Here is a 16,097-nt window from a genome sequence, read left to right on the forward strand (position 1 = left end):
AGTAAATTCTTAATCCAAATCAGATGAGCCTAAGGAACACAGTGCCAAAGCAAAGCTTTTCATTTCTGGTTCTAGCAGGAAATTTCCATATAAGCTGTTGGGTTACAGAATCTTAACCCGTTGGGTTCAGCAGTCTTTTGACCGTTTGTTACATAGTTTCAACCCATTATAACCCAATATTTTGATGGATCAGTTTGGGTTCAACCCACTTTGATCCGTATGGTCTTCAGTCACTGACCCAGCCAGTTTAAACTTGAAGGGTTGCGTGGGTTATATCCCTAACTGAAAAATTGAGTTCTGGTTCGTTGACATATTATGCACTGACCTGCTGTTTCTTTTGGGGAAGTTGAGTATAATCACTCTTAAAAGACTAATTATGACCTGTTTTGCTACAATTATCAGTGGCATTTTTCAAGGGTTCTTGTCATTCCACTTTTTTCTGGGTTTTGATTTTTCACTTCATCCTCGGTTCTTACTGACAGTTGATGTCTAGACTCTTAAGAGTACTGGGATTTCTCTCTTCTATATTTATTGAGCTAAAGTTATATGTGCAGTGCACTGTGGGTTGGAGCTGTTACAAATTTCTTAGGTGCAACATTGTTCTCTTTCATCATCTGTGATCCTTTTGAGCTCGTCCCATTTTCAGTTGAATGTAGCATCTCCACCATAGTTTGGAATGTGAGGAATAAACCTAGTGACATCCAGACTAAAGTACAAAGTCACTTGTGAATGCTTTTCTTGTTGGAGTTCATGATCTCTCGTCAATACTCAAGTCAATCTTTCGTTTAGTTCTTTAGTTTCTCCTCTCAATTGGTATGGAGGATTTATTCTCTCATTTTTGGGTGGTGCGTAATGGGAAGGCAGAGAGTTAGAAACATGGCTACCTTGAAGATCAGCCTGCATCCATGGAAAATATTTTAACTTTGATTTATTAAAGGCTATATACCAAGACTTTAACATGCTTTCTCCAACCCTCGGAGGCTCATTCTTGTTTGGTGCTTCAATATCTAGTAACTACACATATACTCGTAGGAAGGAGTGAATTTACTGTTCTACATGATGAAAGTTCAGTTATTAAGAACATCGAAATTCTCTCTAATCTGCTAGAGAAAATCAATTGGGGAACATTGTTTACCTTAAAATATCACACTAAAATGTGCTTAGGTAGCTTCTTGATATGATTGAATAAATTGTAGATTTGTGGGATTTCACCGGAGAAAAATGAGTTGAAACTCTCCCAAGTTTTTAATTAAAAAAAGGGAACAAGTGTGTGTCACACTATTATTAAGTTAAAAAGATAAAGTCGCTTAAACAATTGGGACAGTTGTTCGACAACTGCATTAGTTGTTTCAACAACAATTAAAGTTGGCGAACAACTTTGAACAACTATCAAAGTTGTTTGACAACTTTGCAAAGTTATTCAACAATTGTGATCCTCCCAAATCTTTAATTAAAAAAGGAGACAAGTGGGTCCCATAATATTATTAAGTTAAAATGATAAAGCCGGTTAAACAACTGGGAATGTTTCGACAGCTGCATTAGTTGTCTCAACACCTATCTAAGTTGGCGAACAACTTTGAACAGTTGTTGAACAACTTTGCAAAGTTGTCGAACAATTATCAAAGTTTCGACAACTGTGCAAAGTTGTGGGAGCGAAAATGTTTTAAAAAATTGAATTTTTTTGCCTTTTTTCCTAATTTTAAAAACTTGAAGGACCTTCACTTAATTGGGAAACTTGTTTGTCCCATTTCACTGGGTATGTTGTAGTTGGTAAGATAGTTAGACGGTCCGTAAGCTAGCATCGTTCTGTCCTTTTGGTCTGTGCTTCATTTATTTCTCGATTTTCATTCATGTAATATGGAAGAGGATTGGAAACTCTTAGACTATAGTAAAACTTACATAAATCCCAATAAATTTATCCCTAGTTATTTTCTATCCCTATTTTTTGTTAAACTACAAATAATCCCTCATTTTGTAAATACTTCGTTACTACTAAATATTGAGTTGGGTAATGACTAGGGATGCAATTTGAGCCAAAGTGCGCGAATACCATTATTTAGCATTTGCCATTTGGGCTCGCTAACTAACTTGGGCAACACATCGTTATTAAACTACATAAAATATCTATCCTTTCTATTAAGAAAAAATTATATAAAGAGTCAAACTTGAGTCAAACTTCAGGATCATTATATCAAAAAATTTCGTATATTTAAAATTTCATAATATACCACTTTTTTGATATTTACCTTTGATACGTATTCTCTCTCAAAATCGCACAACTTCAGATTTTTTAGTTTCAAATTTCTCCATTTCATTTTTAAAATTTTCCACCCCAAAATAATTGGCAACTTCTCTCCAGTTTTGAATTTCAGCCACTTATCTTCATCCTCCATCTACTGCAAACGTCATTCAAGTCAATTTATTTGGTGGAAATAATCTCATTTTTTGAGCGATGAGTGGAATGTTGAAGTAGAATTTAAGAAAGATTACTTTATCTTAGTATCAAAATGCATCTATTGTGTTGTTTATTTTGGTCTTTTTTTTATGGCTTTCGATGATTTACCATTATTCAGTTCGGGTGCTACCCAAATGGATAAGAACATTGTTGGTTCTTCAAGTGATGAAGTGGTGGATTTTGTTTCGGGTATTTTTGATAATATTTTAAAATTTTTCGTGAAAATAGATTAAAACACCACAATGACCAGCAAAGATAAAGAGGCTTCGAGAAGATTACGTTGCTTGAACGGGCAAACAGACATGCAAACCAGTGAGGAGAACGACACAGAGGAGATGTACAATTCTCTCTCAAACATGGTAAAAAAATTTCAAAATGTTTGATAGATACATATGACATTTTGCTAAGAGCTGAATACATTTGATATTTTTGTTAGTTGATACATCTAATGCATTTTTCTTAGTTGATACTTTTGTCCTTATTTAAGTGTTTGTGATGACTTATCCTTCATACTGACATTTGCATTTGATACATTTCAAGTGAAACACCCTGGGTTTCTGGCCCTTAGAAAATTTCTTGAATTTTTGGTCTCTGGACAGGATACGACTAGGGGAAACGACTCGTACACTGGGATACGAGTGGTATGGGTTAGTCGTATGTTGGCCAGTGTTGGTTGGTGGGTTGGATTTGGTTTCTGGGATGGATACGACTTGGGTGGTACGAGTTGTATCGGTGGACACCGGTCATTTGGCTTGGGTCTTTCCTTTACTTAATCTTAGACTTGGTAGACTAAGTTGGATCTGAGTATAAGTGGCTCACCATGAGTTGTAAGCCAGGATACGAGTCGTACCATGGACTACCATATGGTGGACAGTATTCAATCCTCTTTAGATTCTATTCTGCCAGGGGTACGTATCACGGGTACCAGTCGTATGCATGGATACGACATTTTAGGGTGAGTTGTACCTTGGACAGTGTTGGGTCTAAGGGAGATGACCCTGAGGTACGACTGGTATTGATAGTCGTATCCTTCTGATGGGATTTTGGTGCAGTTTAAGTGAGGGCAATCTAAATATTTTCCCACTTAACCTAATGAGGCCCCACGACTTTTAACTCACTTGGGAGGTTATTTGCTCTATTATTCTATTCTTTATTACTTACAAAAACACTAGGACCCATGACTGTTAACTCACTTAGGAGGTTATTTGCTCTATTTTTCTATTCTTTAACACTTAGAAAAACACTCTCTAATCCTCTTTAAAGTTCTTGGGCAAAAGAAGCTAGGGTTTCATCTTAAGGATTAATTTGGGGCTTGTGTTGGTGATTTTTTCTCCATCATCTTCTTGGTTTAAGGCATGTTCTCTTCCCCCATTGTTTGTTCCAACTAAAGGCATGGTTTTATATAAGGTTTTCATGGCTTGATTATATGGTTTTGGGTTTTCAAATATAATTTAGGGGTTTTGGTTATAAATGCTTGGTTATGGTTTTTTCATGTTTTAATTATGCCTTTATATGCTTTAATGATGGTTTTGGATAATTGGTTGCATGTGAATGGGTATTTGGTAATTACCTTTGGTTTTGAAAATACTATGCCCCCAATGTGTTTGATAAAATGCTTATTCAAACCATTGTTGGGTTTTTAATGGAACTTATGCATGGTTTAAACTTGGTAATGGAACCCTAAATGGCTAAATTGTTTGGAATGGTCAAAATGAAATGGTTTTGGGGTTAACAATCATTCTTGTGGGGTACAATGTAATCCTCCAAGTAATCATAGTAATGAAACACTTGTGGGGTAGATGGGACTCCCCCAAGTTAATTGGATAATATAATCTATGGGTACATGGGAATCCCTTGACCTAAAAAAGGTTTGGCTAGGGACAATACTTGCAAGTTATAGTCGGTATGGCAATACCACTATTTATAGCCTCGGTTAATAACAATGGTTTGGTTGGTTAGAATGGTTTTAATTGGACAATAAAGACGGGGTGTGATAGGTAACCGTGAAGGTGGGAGTCCAACGAATGAATACTGGAAACTCATGTTTGTCGACATGAGGGGTAGGTCATGGCGACCTTATATGATACTGCGAGGTACACAGAAATCCTCTATGTACATTGTACATATGTATCATGGAGGGTAAGGGTACTCGTGAATTCCTTACACTTATGGTATCTTCGGTTCATCCGGCTATGCGTATCGAGGCCGGTTTAGGTAGTTACATTGGACCCATATAGCCTGTGGGTAGTTAAGAACGTTTAAACTACACATACCCAGGTTAATGATTTTAAATGAATGCTAAATCCGATTCCCTTTCTCGGCATGGTTATATATGTATATTATATTTATGGTTTATATGCATATGGATGGTTTACTTGGTTTTGTTAAATGACATTATTTTATCCCTATCTTGAGTTCATGCTAGTGTTCACTCATTAACCCGTCTTTGGGGGCTATATCCCCATGCAATGCAGGAACCGACCATTTTACTCCTGCTTAGCGATCGAACTTCAGGATCAGCTATTGTATTAAAGTGCTGAGCTTTGATCTTTTCGAAAGGCTCTATTTCATGGATGTTATTCCATACTTTGGTTTATTTATGGATATTGGTTTTGGCTATGGTTGGGGCATGTCCCAATCGAATTTTGGTATTCTTTTGGTTAGAGGCTTTTGTGGAACTACTATGGGTTGGTATGAGAAGGGATCGATATTGGTGTTAGCCTTGATATTGGCATTGGTATTGGGGCTTGATACCGTAGGACTAAATTTCTCATTGTCCCATCTTCTTTTCTTTTGGAATTATATATAATTATTATGGAACTCATATGGTTATGGTTTGGTTGGTATTGGTTATCGGTTGGGTATCGGGCGGTTGGACTTGTTTGAGTGGTTACAAATATAGACTTATCCTAGAGTCTTGGATTATGTAATAACGCTATCTTGTTGTATGCTCGGAATTCATCCGACTCAGGATATGCGTTCGTTGGTCGGGTTGGGTAATAGGGGTGGTCTCCAGTCCTAGTTGGACTTGGGATGCCTATTACGACAAGGCCCTGGTTCGGGTCGTGTCAAGTTGGTATCAGAGCTTTAGGTTCATAGTCAATGGAGAGTCCACAAAGCCGTGTTTAGTAGTCTCTTTTAGGGGTGTGTAGCGCGCCACATTCATAAAAGAGAGGCTACAAAACATTTAGGAATGTTTCATTTTCTTGATATTCTATTTTCAAGCTTGGAGTTTAAGTCCTTGAATTTCCTCTAATCATTGTTTGTTTGTTTTCAGATCATGCCTCGACGATCTTGAACACAAGGAAATTCTTCTGTCCCATCTGGGGACGATGTTGATGGGGTACGCCCTACACCTGGAGTTCACATTCGATTTTAGGGTCCTATCCTTGATTGTTCTGGAGTTTCCCCGATTACTACTAGTCCTCCTTAAGGTGAGGTGACTAATGCGAAATTTCGCCAATCAATTCATGCTATTGCTCAGTTGGTTTTTGCCCAGGCTGAGCAGGATGCATCTGGTGTTTTATCTACTGAGGCCACAAAGGTTGGCCAGTTTATGAAGATGAATCCTCCTACTTTTACTGGAGTAAGAGTGGAGGAGGATCCTCGGACTTTCTTGGATGAAATGGAGAAAACTTCAGGGTGATGCAGGCCATGAATGTGGAAGGGGTAAATTTTACAGTTTATCAACTCAAGGATGTTGCGTACCAATGGTACGAGGAGTGGGATAGAGGTAATGTTGAGGAGTTGTCCTTATGGAAGGCCTTTTTTATGCTTTTCTGGATCGCTTCTTTCCGCAGGAGTTGAGAGAAATAAAGATGGAAGAATTTGTGAATCTTAAGCAGAGAAGAATGTCTTCAAAGAATATGCCTAAGTTTCATCAGCTGTCAAGGTATGTTCCAGACTTGGTGTCTGATATGAGAGCGAGGATCTCGGGATTTGATCCTTGAAAGTAAGACTGCTTTGCTGATTAAGGATATGGATATTTCGAGGTTGGTTGTCCGCATGTAGCAGGTGGAGGATGAAAAGAGGAAATAGATAGAGTTTGGGGAAAGACAGGGTAACAGGAGCAGGTTCTCTGTGCAGGGTGGTTGGGATGGCGACAAATGGCCGAAGAAGAAGGGGGGAGTTCTGGTTTCTTCTTTACTGCTAGCGCTTCTTACCCGAAGTAGTCTGGTGACAGGCGTCTGCAAGGTGGTGATAATTTTCAGGCACAAGGTGCCCAATCTTAGGCGAGTGGGGCTTAGTCGGCTTCTTTATGCTCTCCTTGCCGGTTCTGTGGTCGTCTTAATTGGGGCTTTTGTGATGAAGGGAGGGACAAGTGTTTTAAATGTGGTTAGCCAGACGATATATTAGAAACTGTCTGGTTGGTAAGGGTGCTTCGGGAGCGGTCAAAGCTCCGATTGCTTCATCTTTTTGCTCATGCGCCTAGTGGTGCTGTTTCAGCGTCTGCTCTTGTTTCTATTACCGGCACTGGCTGGAATAAGTTGTATGCTTTTGTATCTTGGCAGGAATCTAAAGCATCACCTGGTGTCGTTACTGGTACGTTACAACTCTTTTCTCGTGACGTGTATTGTTTGCTTGATCCGGGGTCCACTATTTCCTATGTGACCCTATATGTGGCTTTGTTTTGGTTTTGATCCTGAGGTTGCTTCAGATTCTTTTTCTGTTTTTACCCCGGTAGGTGACTCGATTATTGCTAAAAGAGTCTATATGAGGCGTGTGGTATCTGTTGTTAGCAAGCAGACCTTGGTAGATCTGTTTGAGTTGGATATGGTGGATTTGACGTTATTCTAGGGATGGATTGGTTACACTCTTGTTACGCATTCTTAGATTGTCGGATTCGTAAGGTTGTCTTTAGGTTCCCTGGTGAATCGGTTATAGAGTAGGAGGGTGGTTTTCCTAGCTCCCAGGGGAATATTTATTTCTTATCTTATAGCTCGGAGAGTAATCTCCAAAGGGTGTCTTTATCACTTGGTTTGGGTTAAAGATTATAACTTGGGAGGGTCTTTTTTTCCATTCGATTTTGGTGGTGAGTGAGTTTCCTGAGGTCTTTTCAGATGATCTTCCTGGTGTTCCTCCGGGTAGGGAGATTTAGTTTGGTATTGATTTGGTTTCGAACACTCGTCCAATATCTATTTCTCCTTATAGAATGACTCCGATTGAGTTGAGGGAACTCAAGAAGCAACTTAAGGACCTTTTGAATAAGGGGTTTATTCGTCCTAGTGTATTTTTGTGGGGTGCACCGGTGTTGTTCGTGCGCAAGAAGGATGGTTTCTTTCTGATGTGCATTGACTATCGGCAGTTGAATAAGGTAATAGTTAAGCTCAAGTATTCTTTTCTAAGGATAACTGACTTGTTTGATCAGTTGCAAGGTGCCAAATTCTTTTCTAAGATAGATCTTCAGTCTGGATATCATTAGCTTAAGATTAAGGAGGGGATATCCCTAAGACGACTTTTCATACTCGGTATGGGCACTTTGAGTTCTTGGTTATGTCATTTAGCTTGACTAATGCCCCGACGACATTTATGGATTTGATGAACAGGGTTTTCAGGCAGTTCTTGGATTTTTTTGTCATTGTGTTTATTGATGACATCTTGGTGTATTCTAAAAGTGAGGTGGATCATGCCAATCACTTTCGTGTGGTGTTGCATACCTTGAAAGAGCAGGAGTTGTATGCCAAATTCTCCAAGCGTGAGTTTTGGTTAAATGTTGTAACTTTTCTTGGTCATATTATTTCTAGTGAGGGGATCATGTTGGATCCTCAAAAGGTGGCTGTGGTTAAAAGGTAGCCTAGACCCACAACTCCAACCGACAGTCAGAGCTTCTTGGGTTTGACTGGGTATTATAGGAGGTTTGTGGAGGTGTTTTCTTTGATAGCTGATCCTTTGACTAAGTTAGCTCAGAAGAAGGTAAAGTTTTCTTGGTCAAAAGCGTGTGAGGGGAGTTTTGAGAAGCTTAAGGATAAGTTGACTTCGATTGCGATTTTGACCTTGCCAAAAGGTATGGAGGGTTTGTGGTTTATTGTGATGCGTTTCAGGTGGGACTTGGCTGTGTTTTGATGCAGCATGGGAAGGTGATTGCCTATGCTTCTAGGCAACTGAAGGTATTTGAGAGGAATTATCCTGCTCATGATTTAAAGCTGTTGGCGCTGGTTTTTGCTTTGAAAATCTGGCGGCATTATTTGTATGGAGTGCACGTAAACATCTTTTCTGATCATAAGAGTATAGTATGTGCTCTCTCAGAAGGAGCTAAATCTTAGGCAAAAGCGATGGTTGGAGCTTCTCAAGAACTATGATATGAGTCTTCACTATTACCTAGGTAAAGCTAACGTGGTTGCTGATGCTCTGAGTAGGTTGTCCATGGGAAGTTTGACTCATGTGGAGAAAGGAAAACGGGAATTGGTGAAGGATATTCAACGCTTGGCCAGTCTCGGAGTTTGTCTCTTGGACTCCAATGATGGTGAAGTAATGGTTCAGGAAGTGGCTAGGTCGTCTCTTAGTGCACAGATCAAGGAGAAACAAGTGTTAGATCCCATCTTGATAAAAATCAAGAGTGATGTTGGTGGGCAAGAGGATGGTCTTTAAGATTAGTGGTGATGGTACTTTACGGTACCAAGGGAGATTGTGTGTTCCTGATGTCGACGGTTTGCGACAAAGGGTTTTGGTTGAGGCGCATGAATCGCGCTATGTTGTTCATCCCGATCTGGCAAAAATGTATCATGATCTGAAGGAGATATACTGGTGGAATGGTATGAAGAGAGTTGTAGTTGATTTTGTAGCCAAGTGTTTGGTGTGCCAACAAGTCAAAGTTGAACACATGAGGCTTGGCGGTTGTATCAACAAATTGATTTGCCCGAATGAAAATGAGAGGTGATCAACATAGATTTCGTAATTGGTCTTCCTTGGTTTCGGAACCAATTTGATTCGATTTGGGTCATTGTGGATTGGATGACGAAGTCTGCTCATTTCTTGCATGTGAGGACTACCTTTTTGGTGGAGGACTATGCGAAGTATCTTCATGAGATAGTAAAGCGGCATAGGATACCTGTTTTGACTATCTTTGATCGTGGTACACAATTTTCATCTTATTTATGGTAGTCTTTCAAGAAGGGATTGGGTACTAAGGTGAGTCTGAGTATTGTTTTTCATCCTCCGACGGATGGGCAAGCGGAAAGGACTATTCTGACTATTCTGACATTGGAGGATATTTTTCGGGCATGTGTGATTGACCATGGTGGTAGTTGGGTTGAGCATCTACCTTTGGTAAGTTTGCTTACAACAATAACTATCATTCTAGTATTGGGATGACCCCTTTTGAGGCATTGTATGGTAGGAGGTTATTTGCTCTATTATTCTACTCTTTAACATTTAAAAAAACACTAGGCCCCATGACTTTTAACTCACTTGGGAGGTTATTTGCTCTATTATTCTATTCTTGAACACTTAGAAAAACACGCTCTAATCCTCTCTAAAGTTCTTGCGCCAAGGAAGTTAGGGTTTCATCTTAAGGATTAATTTGGGGCTTGTGTTGGTGATTTCTCTTCATCATCTTCTTGGTTTAAGACATGTTATCTTCCCTCATTGTTAGTTCCAACTGAAGACATGATTTTATACAATGTTTTCATGGTTTGATTATTGTATGGTTTGGGTTTTCAAGTATAATTTGGGGCTTTTGGTAGGTTTTCCATGTTTTAATTATGCTTTTATATGCTTTAATGGTGGTTTTGGATAATTGGTTGCATATGAATGGGTATTTGGTAATTGCCTTTGGTTTTGAAAATACTATGCCCCCAATGTGTTTGATAAAATGCTTATGAGAATGTTTTTACTACATTGTTGGATTTTTAATGGAACTTATGCATGGTTTAAACTTGGTAATGAAACTCTAAATGGTTAAATGGTTTGGAATGGTCAAAATGACATGGTTTTGAGTTTAACAATCATTCTTGTGGGGTACAATGGAATCCCCCAAGTAATCATAATAATGGAACACTTGTGGGGTACATGGGACTCCCCCAAGTTAATTGGATAATATGATCTATGGATTCATGAGAATCCCTTGATCTCAAAAAGACGGCTAGGGACAATACTTGCAAGTTATTGTTGGTATGTCGATACCACTATGTATAGCCTCGGTTAATAACAATGGTTTGGTTGGTTGAAAATGATTTTAATTGGGCAATAAAGGCGGGGTGTGATAGATAACCATGAAGGTGGGAGTCCAACGGATGAACATGGCAAACTCATGTTTGCCGACATGAGGGGTAGGTCATGGCGACCTTATATGATACTACGAGGTACACGAAAATTCTCTAAGTACATTGTACATATGTATCATGGAGGGTAAGGGTACTTAGGAATCCCATACTCTTATGGTATCTTCAGTTCGTGCGGCTATGCGCATCGAGGCTCGTTCAGGGGTAATACTGGACCCATATATCATATGGGTGATTAAGGACGGTTAAGCTACACATCCCCAGGTTAATGATTTTAAATGAATGCTAAATCTGATTTCTTTTCCCGTCACGGTTATATATATTATATGTATGATTTGTATGCATATGGATGGTTTACTTGGTTTTGTTAAATGACATTATTTTATCCTTATCCTGAGTTCATGCTAGCGTTCACTCGCTAACACATCTTCGGACGGCTGTATCCCCACGCGATGCAGGAATCAGTCGTTCTACTTCTTCTGCTTAGCGATTGGACTTCGGGATCATCTATTGGATTGAAGTGGTAAGCTTTCATCTTTTTGGAATGCTCCATTTCATGGATGTTATTTCATACTTTGGTTTATTTATGGATATTGGTTTTGGTTATGGTTGGGGGCATGTCCCAACCGAATTTTGGTATTCTTTGGTTAGGGGCTTTTGTGGAACTACTATGCGTTAATATGGGCGGGATCGTTATTGGTGTCAGCCTTGGTATTGACATTGGTATTAGGGCTGATACCGTAGGACTAAATTTCTTACTGTTTCATCCTCTTTTATTTTGGGATTATATATAAGTATTATGGAACTCACATGGTTTTGTTTTGGATTATGGTTTGGTTGGTATTGGTTATCAGTTGGGTATCGGACGGTTGAACTCGTTTGGGTGGTCGCGGATATAGACCTATCCTATAGTTTTGGATTATGCATAACGCTATCTTGTTATATGTTCGAAATTCATCCTACTCATGGTATGCGTTGGTCGGTTGGGTTGGGTAACGGGGGTGGCCTCTAGTCCTGATTGAACTTGGGATGCCCATTACGGCAACGCCCTGGTTCGGGTCGTGTCATCAAGTCTGTTAACTGAATATATGATTTACATATTTGATGCATTTTGGTAGCAGGTATTCACTGTCATGGTTAACTTAATATATATATATATATATATATATATATATATATATATATATATATATTTTGATATATGTATATGTATAAATGTAGTATATGTAGCAGCATGTCTGTTTTATACATTTGATACATATCAGAGTATATTATATTGTTATATGTTCAACCTAACTTGTTTAATTTGCTAATTATACAGAACATCAGTTTGATTGTCAAAAAGCGGCCGTCACATAATTTAAGATACTGTAGCATACATAATCGTAAGATTGTTTCAAAGCTCAAGACAAGTCTGAAGGAAGAAGGATTTTAGAATATTCCGTCGTACTTATTTTGGACTATATCTCAGAATATCCCGTTGCAACTTTTCAAGAGCAGTTTGCTAGGTGTTTTACGTAATATTATGTTTTCACAGTTTTTGTTTTTCACTGTTTTATGTATTATAAGTCTTTTTTTTTTTGAAATTCACTAGTTACTTGAATGATATGTATCACTAAAATTTCAATTTTTTTTTCGATAAGGCAGATGCTTGAATTATATGAATCATTAGACATTCACAAGCTGTAATGTCATATCTATAAACACATATTCGTATTAAAAACTCTGAATATATAAACACATTCTTAATAATATATGTATCAAACATATATGTCTAAAACACATTACTATTATTTGTCTCAATGTTCTTACTATCCCTCGAAAGTTGAGGTATCTTGCAATGCTGACATCGGTATGTTGAAAACTGTTCTTTGTGGTGTGTATGGTTTACTTGGGTCGGGGTTTTCTATCTTTGGTGGTCCCATTTGTGGTTGTGTATTTTGGTTTTGGTCCAAGGTTATTTCAGACTCTTCTCTTCTTTTGTTTCTATCCTGGTAGTTGACTCTGCCATTGACGAAAGAGTATGGGTGTGTGTGGTACCTTTCGGTAATAATGGGGTCTTGGTGGATTTGTTTGACTCGAATGTGGTGGATTTCGGTATTATTCGGGGGATGAATTAATTGCACTCGTGCTATGCCTCATTAGGTTGTTCGATCCGTAAAGGTTTTCTTTAGGCTCCCTGGTTAGTTGGTTATGGAATGGGAGGATTGAGCCATTCCCTATCTATTATGGGAAAGGTTATATCATATCTTAGAGCTTGGAGATTGGTCTCCAAAGGGATATCCTTATTAGTCGGTTCGTGTTAAAGATCCAAACTCGGAGGGTCTTTTTTTGGTTTGGTTTCGGTGGTGGATAAACTTCCTGAGGTCTTCTTGACGAACCTCATCATGTCTTTGTCCAATTTCTATTCTTTCTGTATAGAATGGTTTCGGTGGGGTTCAAAGGAGCTTAAAGGAGCAATTTAGGTATATCTTAGATAAAGGTTCTCTTCGTCTTAATGTTTCTTCATAGGGTGTTTTGTTCTTGCATGCATAAGGGGACTGGTTTCCCCAAAAATGGATAGGTTGTTGGTTGGTGGATAAAGAATTTGGAGTCTTTTTCTTGTTGAGGGGACCATATATGTATATTCCATTCTATATGGGATATTTTGATAGTATTGAATGGTGGTTGGTAGATCCTAGGCTTGAATCAAGATGCTTGATTTTGATAAAAGAGAGTAAGCTCGGAATTACCAATGCGGGAGTTACGGCGGTAAATTGGCAGGTTGGATGAGGTTGATAACTTGAGGAATCAATAGTGGTAAAGTTGTAACTTGTAGATCGAATGTTCAGGAGGAACGGATAGATTGGGGGTTAAGTCATTAGATAGGATAGATCGTAGAGCTTACATGTATCCTTGTCCATATACTTGTACTTTATTATTAGCATGAAATTGATTATAAAATTTATGGTTTTGAAATTTTGGGGTTTTGGCACAGTTGAGGTCTTTGACATGATTACTCATTTAAGTGATTTTTTCATGGATTATGATGCATTATTCATGCTTTATAAATGTTTATGAACATTATGGGATGCATGGGAATGTTAAATGGATTTCGGGGTATTATGGATTCCCTAATTACTTGGTTCTGTCGGAAATTTTATGCCCTCAAAACTGTTTGTGAAATTACTATTGAATATAATACTGTCATATGGTTTGATTATTCTTGAATCTTTGCATTGCATACATGGTTAAAGGAACATGAAATGGTTTTGGTTGGATTCAAATTATTTATGAAAAGGCTTTGGTGGCCATGGTTTGATTTTAAATGGTTTTGGTTTAATTGGAAACCTTGGAGTCAATTTGGTCTCATGGTTATTGCATGTCTATGCTGGGCTCTTGGTAGCATTTGGTTGAATGATGTTTTGGGTATAGGAGAACCAAACGTCCCTGGTATACGTCTTCGGTGACACCCATTAGAGCGGAGTGTTGTACTTGTAGGAGTAATGGGGTGAAGGTTGAGGTTTAATCTAGATTTCTCTTTTAGTGGTGGGCTTCAAGTGAAGGTCGTTGCATATTCTTGTGACTCCCTTTTATCTGGGTACTCTACTAATGTTGCATGCATTTTTATAGCACAGATGCTTAAGGTTCGCATTTTGCATTCACCTTATTCCATGGATATGAGCCTTGACCTTATGTTAAGTTACTCATGGTATGTGTGGTTATGTTTCTTTCGGTGTCCAGTTTTAAGGACTCCTCTTATGGCAGGGTTTGGTCAGGATATTTTTTTTTTGTTATGGTCTAGGTGATTGTTGTGAAGTACTTCGTGCCTATAATGTCGTGTCTTGTCTCTGAGATCTTGCCTTGGGAGGCATGTATAAATCTTGTAATTCGATTTCTTAAATGACTCGTCTTCTTGTTCTAGGGTGATAGTGGCTTAGAGAGCACGATGCTGTTTCGAATCAAGAAGTGTAGAAGCCCCTAAGTGGGGGAGAGTCTGGGGTGACTACCAGAGTTGAGGTTTTGGAAGGTTAAGTAAGGTTATTGTCATGGGAAATGGTTAGGAAAGGAATAGGTGGTGAAAAATCCTTGTGGAAATGATAGAGGGTGCTAGATCTTTTAATGGATAGATCATATCGCGGGTATATAAGTCGTAGGCTTGAATGTTGTGATTGGTAGATATACCAATAGTTGTGTTGGGTACTTGAGATATGTTATAGGGCATGGTTTTATGAATTGTTTTCATGGCATAGTAGTGTATGGATTTTGATGTTCAATTGGGTTGGGGGTTTCGGTTATATTGGTTGGATATGGTTTTTCCGTGTCCTTTACTCATGGTTTTCATATTATAATGATGATGGAAATGGAGTGGTGTTTCGGAATAGATGTTAGGAGTAGAGCCCGGTAGCCTAAGTTAACTTTTTTTAGCTTTGGATAGGCTTGAACATGGAGTTGGTGTATAGCGAGACTCAAGCTCCCGTAGTGGTGAGTCTTGGTAAATTCTAAGTTGAATTGGACTTGCCCTTGCATGAGTCCATTCAGTCAGTGTTGGGGTTCCTTTGGGTGGTATTGGTATCTCGGATTCCTTGTTCTTTAGGGAGGTCCTGATGAGGATCTTGGATTAGAATATTCGCCAGTTGCGAACAAAAGGTGTGGCTTTGGTAAAGGTTCCATGATGGAACCAAAAGTTAGAGAAAGCCATTTGGGAAACGGAAGGGGACATGGAGTCCAAGTGTCCGCGTTGGTTCTTTATTTCGGAAATTCGTATGTAAGGTGTGTGCTTTTCAACAAGTCTTTTTGTTTTTGAACTCGGTTGAAGATGAGGAATGGTTCCTCTTCCATCTTTGTTTTCTAACTTAGTTAGAGGTTTGAAGGAAAGTGTTGGTGGTTTAAATCGTGTTTGGGATATGTGATGATTTTCTCACCTTGGTTTACGTACTTGTCTTCTATTTTTGGTTGAGGGAAAATTTGATGGGTGTTAATGCAATATCTCGTGCTTGTTCTTACCCTTACCTGTCATTTGAGGACGAATGATCCTAGCGGGTGAGACTAAAACACCCTAAGTCTTGGACCCTTGCAAAATTTCCTTGGTTTTGGACTTACTAGGCTTGGTACGACTCAAGGGGACTAATCGTACCCTTGGATACGAGTTAGGGGGGAGGCTTGGTGGTTCACTCGTACACTATGCAGTGTGTTTGGTGTAGCTACTTCCCAAGATACGACTCATCTTGGTACGAGTCGCATAGGAACATACGAGTGGTGCTAGGCAAGTCCTATGGTGCTTGTTTGAGCTGTCTTATGGAATCTGCCCAAGGTACGGTCGGTGGCTACAATTTGGTATACCACTCGTACCCTTAGGTACGAGTTAGGGAGGTGCGAGTTGTATAGAAACCAATAGGTAGGGTCTTGGCAAGGTCTTGGGTAAGAGTTGGGGTACCATTCGT

General features: G+C 38.9%; 1 protein-coding gene across 15 annotated transcripts in view; it reads left to right on the forward strand.

The window, feature by feature from the left end:
* The window catches only part of LOC107852525, a 42,540-nt gene extending 30,184 nt beyond the window's left edge, over positions 1–12,356 (forward strand). For 4 of the 15 annotated variants that reach the window (XM_047413181.1, XM_047413174.1, XM_016697555.2 and 1 more), the window contains 3 exons: positions 2,684–2,814; positions 11,133–11,197; positions 11,996–12,356. The gene's annotated coding sequence lies outside the window, so the exon portion shown is untranslated. Of the gene's footprint in view, positions 1–554; positions 972–2,683; positions 2,815–4,929; positions 5,207–5,732; positions 5,799–11,082; positions 11,198–11,995 lie in introns of those variants that run through there. The other 11 variants (XM_047413173.1, XM_047413175.1, XM_047413179.1 and 8 more) reach the window with 8 other exon arrangements.
* Positions 12,357–16,097: the final 3,741 nt, after the last annotated feature.

This window comes from Capsicum annuum, chromosome 5, assembly GCF_002878395.1.
Source record: "Capsicum annuum cultivar UCD-10X-F1 chromosome 5, UCD10Xv1.1, whole genome shotgun sequence".
In the NCBI taxonomy this organism is placed as follows: Eukaryota; Viridiplantae; Streptophyta; class Magnoliopsida; order Solanales; family Solanaceae; genus Capsicum; species Capsicum annuum.